At 49.3% G+C, this 6,000-nt stretch overlaps 1 protein-coding gene across 3 annotated transcripts in view; it reads right to left on the bottom strand.

Annotated features, from left to right (window-relative positions):
* Bdh1 (3-hydroxybutyrate dehydrogenase 1) overlaps positions 1 to 6,000 on the bottom strand; it is a 58,110-nt gene that overhangs the window by 24,000 nt on the left and 28,110 nt on the right. The window lies entirely within an intron of this gene.

The raw sequence follows: 6,000 nt of genomic DNA, 5'->3' as shown, positions 1-6,000 counted from the left end.
GAGGATAGGGGAGTGGGAAGAGGGGAAGATGTGTGGGAGGAGGGGGAGGGAAATGGGAAACGGGGAGGAGGCGGTAATTTTTCAAAAAAAAATAAATAAAAACTGGAGAAAAAAAAAGAACTGTGCAATTGAGTTTTGTTGTTGTTGTTGTTTTTTGAGACAGGCTCTCTCTGTATAGCCCTGGTTGTCCTGGAATCACTCTGTAGAGCGGGCTGGCCTTGAACTCACAGAGATCTGCCTGTCTCTGCCTCCCGAGTGCTAGAATTAAGGTGTGTGCCACCACTGCCACAAAAGGTATAATGTTCTAAGTCATTTTATAATTTTGTGTTGGCTCACATCTGTAGCTGTCCTCAGCTGAATGTGACCTGCAGGCCACAGGTCTGACACACCTGTTGGGGAGTCCTCTGGGAGAGCCACCGGCTGGGGCCGGTCTAACTCAGAAAGCCCTCCCTTGTCCAGGTTTCTGACATCTCGTGAAATATCCATCTGTGGTGATGGACACCAGCCTTCACCTACAGCGCATCTCCATCCTTTCCAGGTGGCGTGTGCCGTCCCACACCCTTGCTCGCCCACAGCGTGTCTCCATCCTCTGTGGGTGGCGCGTAATGTCCCACACCAATGTCACCTACAGCGCGTCTCCATCCTCGGTGGGTGGTGCGTGCCGTCCCACACCATGCACCACTTGGCTCAGGACTCCACCTCCCTCTCACCCCAGCAAACTGGAGGCTCTGACTCTTCTCATTAAAACACACATATAAAATCCAGACAGGGTAGTACACGCCTGTACTACTTAGCCCTTGTAAGCACTTGTTAGGCTGAGGCAGGAGGATTGCAACTTGGAAGTCAGCCTCGACTATAAGGCAAGTTCCCCACCAGCCTGGGCTATAAGACCGCAAAACAAACAAACAAACATCATCGACAACAAAACCTGCACACAGAACAAACAAAGACCACACATATATCCCCTCATCCTTATACATTTTAGGTTAAGTCAAACTACTACAACTACGTCATACGTCACTTGGTGTCGCCTAAGGCCTCCCCAGCACCATGGTGATTAAATGTCACTTATACAAACCAGACCCAGACGGGCTTACGCTATGGCGACCGGGCTTGCACTATGGCGACCAAAGCAATGCTCATCACAGGGGCAGCTGGGGCTGTTTTGCTGCTTTAATCTTCAGACAACGAAGAGAAGCAGAGGTCTCCTCAGCTTGCGCTATGCTTCCATTAGTGCCTGTGGCTCAGCATGTGTGTTAGTGCCTGCTCTGGCTAATGGTGACAATTTCTGGCTAAAGGGCTAGGAGGGGACAGTGACAGCTTCTGGCCAAAGGTGGAGAGGCTGGGAGGTTCCACATGGCTGGAGCCCAGGTGATCAGACCTGGATGCGGATGTCTTTCTTCCTGGCCTCTCCTTTGTGAAACGGGCTGTAGCTTGCCACATCTTGTTAATAATAAGATCCCAGCAGGAAGAAATCTCTCCCTAGCCCGCCCCAAACACAACTGATGGTCAGCCATGAGGCCAGTACATCAGTCAATTTTCTATGACAATTAATAAAGTACCTGATACTGAGTATATATAAAAGCCAACAGGTTCATTTTTGACCCACATTTTTATTCCAGGCTTAAAGGTGTACGTCTAGTTACTGACTTCCAGCTGGCAGAGTCCCAGGTTGTTACGATACATCAAGACATCACAAGTCAGTAGTCAGTAGCAGGAACTAACTCCACATCTTCTGTCTTTCCTCCCTTCCTTCCTTCCTTCCTTCCTTCCTTCCTTCCTTCCTTCCTTCCTTCCTTCCTTCCTTCCTCCTTCCTTCCTTTTGAGACAGGGTCTCACTATGTAGCCTTGGCTGGCCTGGAGCTCAAGATGTAGACCAAGCTGGCCTCAAACTCATAAAGATCTGCCTGCTTCTATGAATGCCGGGGTTAAAGGCACACACCACCACACCTGGCACACAGACCTTTTATAGAGCCATCAAGATTCAACTAGGGAGCTCCACCCTGATGGCATTAGCTAATCTGGATTAGCTCCCAAAGGCCCTTCCTCTGAGGGCAAAAAAATAATAATAATAATTCACTTATGATCTGGAGAGGTGGCTCAGGGGTTAAAGCCACTGGCTGCTCTTTCAAAGGACCCAGGTTCAATTCCCAACACTCACATGGCAGCTCTCAGTCATCTCTAACACCAGTTCTAAAGAATCCCACTCCCTCTTCTGGTGCCAGGAATGCATGTGGTGCAGAGGCTTGCATGCAGGCAAAGACGCCCATACACAAAGGGAAAAAAAGTTAGAAAACAAAAAGTTTACTAATTTTCATAGTGAATACGGACAGCCAGTTAAATTTCTACCCTTCAAACTTTACAATTCGAGTTAAGGCTCAGACCATATCCAGATCATGGGAGCCTTATGTTAGTCAACAGGCCTGCCTAGACAATGCTCAAGGGGCAGGCAGAGTTGCTTAGCTGCTGGATTCCCAGGCAGGCAGGCAGGGCCCCTTTGGCTTGTGTTACTACCGATTTTGAACTTGACGGTGGTTCTCTGTACTCTCCTTTCTATGAGTCACTCCCGTTCTGAGAGCTTCCGGCTAGAGAGATCTTTCTAACAGCTGGAGACAAAGCCTGCTTTGGCCTCACTTACTTATGCCTGCTCTGCTGGCCTCTAACTGCCTTTCTACACAACCCAGTTTGCTCACTTTCCAACGTTGTCTCTTGCATGTCTGGGAGGCAGCTCTCTCCAGTCTCAGAGCCCTTGGCCATTGCTCTCCCTCTTCCTGGGTGGCTGAGGCTGGGAGGGCTCTTCTGTCCCTTCAGTCTTCGGAGTGGCTGCTCTTCATGACCTATTGTGATTTTAATATGGTTGCCTCCTAGAAAACTCATGCTGAAATGGAAGGGTGAAAAGGCTCGAGACGGAATCTAGATCTTCACACATTTAAGCCAATGTCCTACTGAGCTATTCCCCAAGTCACTAAGACCCGACTGTCCCTGGGGCAATGACACACGGGGTAATTAGGAACTGGGCACAGTGGAAGGAGGGCCAGGGGTTCAAAATCACCTTCAGCTACAGAGAAAACTCAAAGCCACTTTGAGTCTCGTGAGATTATATAAGAAAATGAGGCCAAAACTGAAACAAAGAGGTGACTAGGAACCAGTTGTGGTCATACCTACAGTCTCAAAACTTGGGAAACTGAGGCAGGAGGAACACACATAGGAGCAGGCCGCCTGGGCTTCACATGGAGCTCTTCCTATCTTTACACAACAAAAAAGTGTTTAGTAATTAGGGACAATTAGTGCTGGTCCCCCGGGAAATGTCACTCTCCGGGGCTGGATGAGTTATCCTAAGAGCAGGCTGTCTGGAGCAACCCTTCTGCTACGTTCTGCACGTTCAAACCAGCTCCTACCTCACCCGGCCTCTTCTGTGCTATAAGTGGCATGGCGTCCTCACCGGAAGCTGAGCATCAGCCCTGTGGTTTGGACTTCTCAGAACCACAGTCGAACTGAACCTCTTGTCTTGAAAAGTATCAGCCTCAGGTATTCTGTTAGAGCCACAGAACCATGCAAAGTCATCCCCCCTTTTTAGAGAGCTCCCAAGAGATGCACAGCATGACCCTGTAGGCCCACTGTCTTTAATGCCCGAGCTACCCTGCTTATTAACTTAATCTCCCTCTATGAGACAAAACCTCATGAGACCAGAGGACCTGCCCATCCTCTTGGCCACTTTCAGTAACCATCAGTGCCCAGGACAACCAGAGGAGGCACCAAGCACACCTCTGTTGAGTCTGAAAGGAGGTTAACCAAGGAGTAACCTTCCTTCTGGGTAGGAAGGCACCATGCGGTCCATACTGAAGTCCCTATGGCAGGTCCCTGCAGGCGGCAGCGGAACAGAGCCCAACTTGGCCCCTGTGGAAGACCCAAGCCAGAAACTTTATTCTCTACAGGAAGCCATGTGCTGAAGAGCTGGGTGAACACACACACATCTCCACCTCGTCCCACCACAACCGAGGCCTGCTCACTGCTCCTGGGTGACTTCAAATGCTCGTCTGCAATTAAAGACCTTCCCCAGCCCTTGGCTCAATGCCTGCACAAGAAAAATGTCTCAGTAGAGTCTCCAAATAGAGGGTTCCTTTCAACTTAGTTTTCCTCAGAGTCAGCAAAATGGGAAGTGTTATAGTCAAAACAGCTTAAAGCGCATAAAAACTCAGGCCTTTGAATTATGCCCATTTACAATACGGTCTCTCATACACAGAGTGGAAGGCGGGGCCTCATACTAAGCAAGTGCTTTGTCGCTGAACTACACCCCTAGCCTGGCCTAGGTTTATGGATCACAGAGCTATCATGGCATAAGGACTTTCCCCCAGTTGCTGTTGCTATCTTAATGCCACCGGCTGGATTTCACTCTCTGTAAAAGAACAGGAAGTTCTCTGCCTTCAGGTTTGGGAACAGAAATGGTGACAGGAAGCAGGTGGTTCCAGAAAAAGGGCTGGGCTCTGTTGGCCTTGAAACTCAAGCACCACTGTAAAGGGCACAAGGGTCTGACTCGGGGAGACCAAATCCATAGGTACAAAATAAAGATGCTAGCAAAACTTGGGTCTCCTCTCATGAGCACCCCTCAGATATCAATGCATAATCTGTGGGAAACCCAAGATGAACCCCATTTCTCCTCCCATCAAAGCAGTCCAAATCAGGAGCTTGGTGTGGTAGCGCCTATAATCCCGGCACTCGGGAGGCAGAGGCAGGTGGATGGCAGCGCCTATAATCCCAGCACTTGGGAGGCAGAGGCAGGCAGATCTCTGTGACTTTGAGGCCAGCCTGGTCTATGGAGCAAGTTCCAGGACAGCCAGGGCTACACAGAGAAATCCTGTCTCGAAAAACTAAAAAATAAAAAAGTAAAAGCCTTTGTTCAAAGAGATGCCCAACAGTCCTTTGAGAGCGAGTCTAGACAGGAAGCCTCATAGGGTTACACAGGAACGTTAGATGGTACCCACACACCAGACTTCCAGCACAAATATAGACATAACACACAACAAATCTCAACGGAGTCAATAAAGCCAAGGATTTAGCTGCACAGCCTGGTTCTGCAGAGACACACCTAACATGGGCACCTCAATCTGCCCAGGAGACTCTGGACACAGATGAATCCCTGAAAGGTAGTCACTGCAGTGTGTCTATTCTGTCAACCCCTCTTCTCCCACTTGGTCCAGCCCACAGGATTCTGCCTCCACAGCTGTTGCTGCACAGTGGGGGGAGGGGGGAAGGCCTGTCCCCTGACCCTGGATGACTTAGATGACCCCTAGGAAAGGATGAAAATCAGCCTCTATGAGCTGGACACCTAACACCTGCTGAGGGTAGTCAGTCAAAGGTGGATCCTACAGAGCACTATCATTAATTTATCTGCCTTACGTTCAGGGAATGCTTCATTGTCGACCATATAATGACAAGGTGACAGTTGCCTCCCATACTCCATCACTCATCTGTGTTTTCCCAAGAGAAGATGCTACCAGAAATGTCAAAATCACTATAAACTACAATAGCCAGACTAAGAGAACATTCTATGCCCAGGAGACCAGAGCTTGCTTGTCAAGGGCAAGATCACTGATGCTATCCAGGGCTCCAGCCTGGTCTGCTCTTACCATAAGGCGAGCTTTCATAGCTGTGTTGTTCACTTGCTGTCAACACACTAAGGTTTATTTCCAGCTCAGCCTTTGCCCCAAACTCCAGGCTTCGGTGTACAACTGTCCCTTTGAAGGTTTGATTGGGTATGCCAGGTTTAATTTGTCCCAAGTGTGCCTGTGTTCTGATTTCCTGCACATTCCACAGCCCAGCTGTTGGCAAATCTTACTGATGTCCCCTCCATGAGCTAGTTAGGATCCTCTGCTAAAATCCACCACCATCTAAGCCTCATCCCTCCTCGCCTGCAGTATTGCAACACTTCCCAAGTAGGCTCTTTGAACCCCTCAAGGACCCCATGCAGGATGCAGTCCTGCAAAACAGACATCATACCAC

This window comes from Alexandromys fortis, unplaced genomic scaffold (assembly GCF_014885135.2).
Source record: "Alexandromys fortis isolate MF-2015 unplaced genomic scaffold, M_Fortis_MF-2015_v1.1 scaffold_119, whole genome shotgun sequence".
NCBI lineage: Eukaryota > Metazoa > Chordata > Mammalia > Rodentia > Cricetidae > Alexandromys > Alexandromys fortis.
This window is presented reverse-complemented; position numbering and strand designations above follow the sequence as displayed.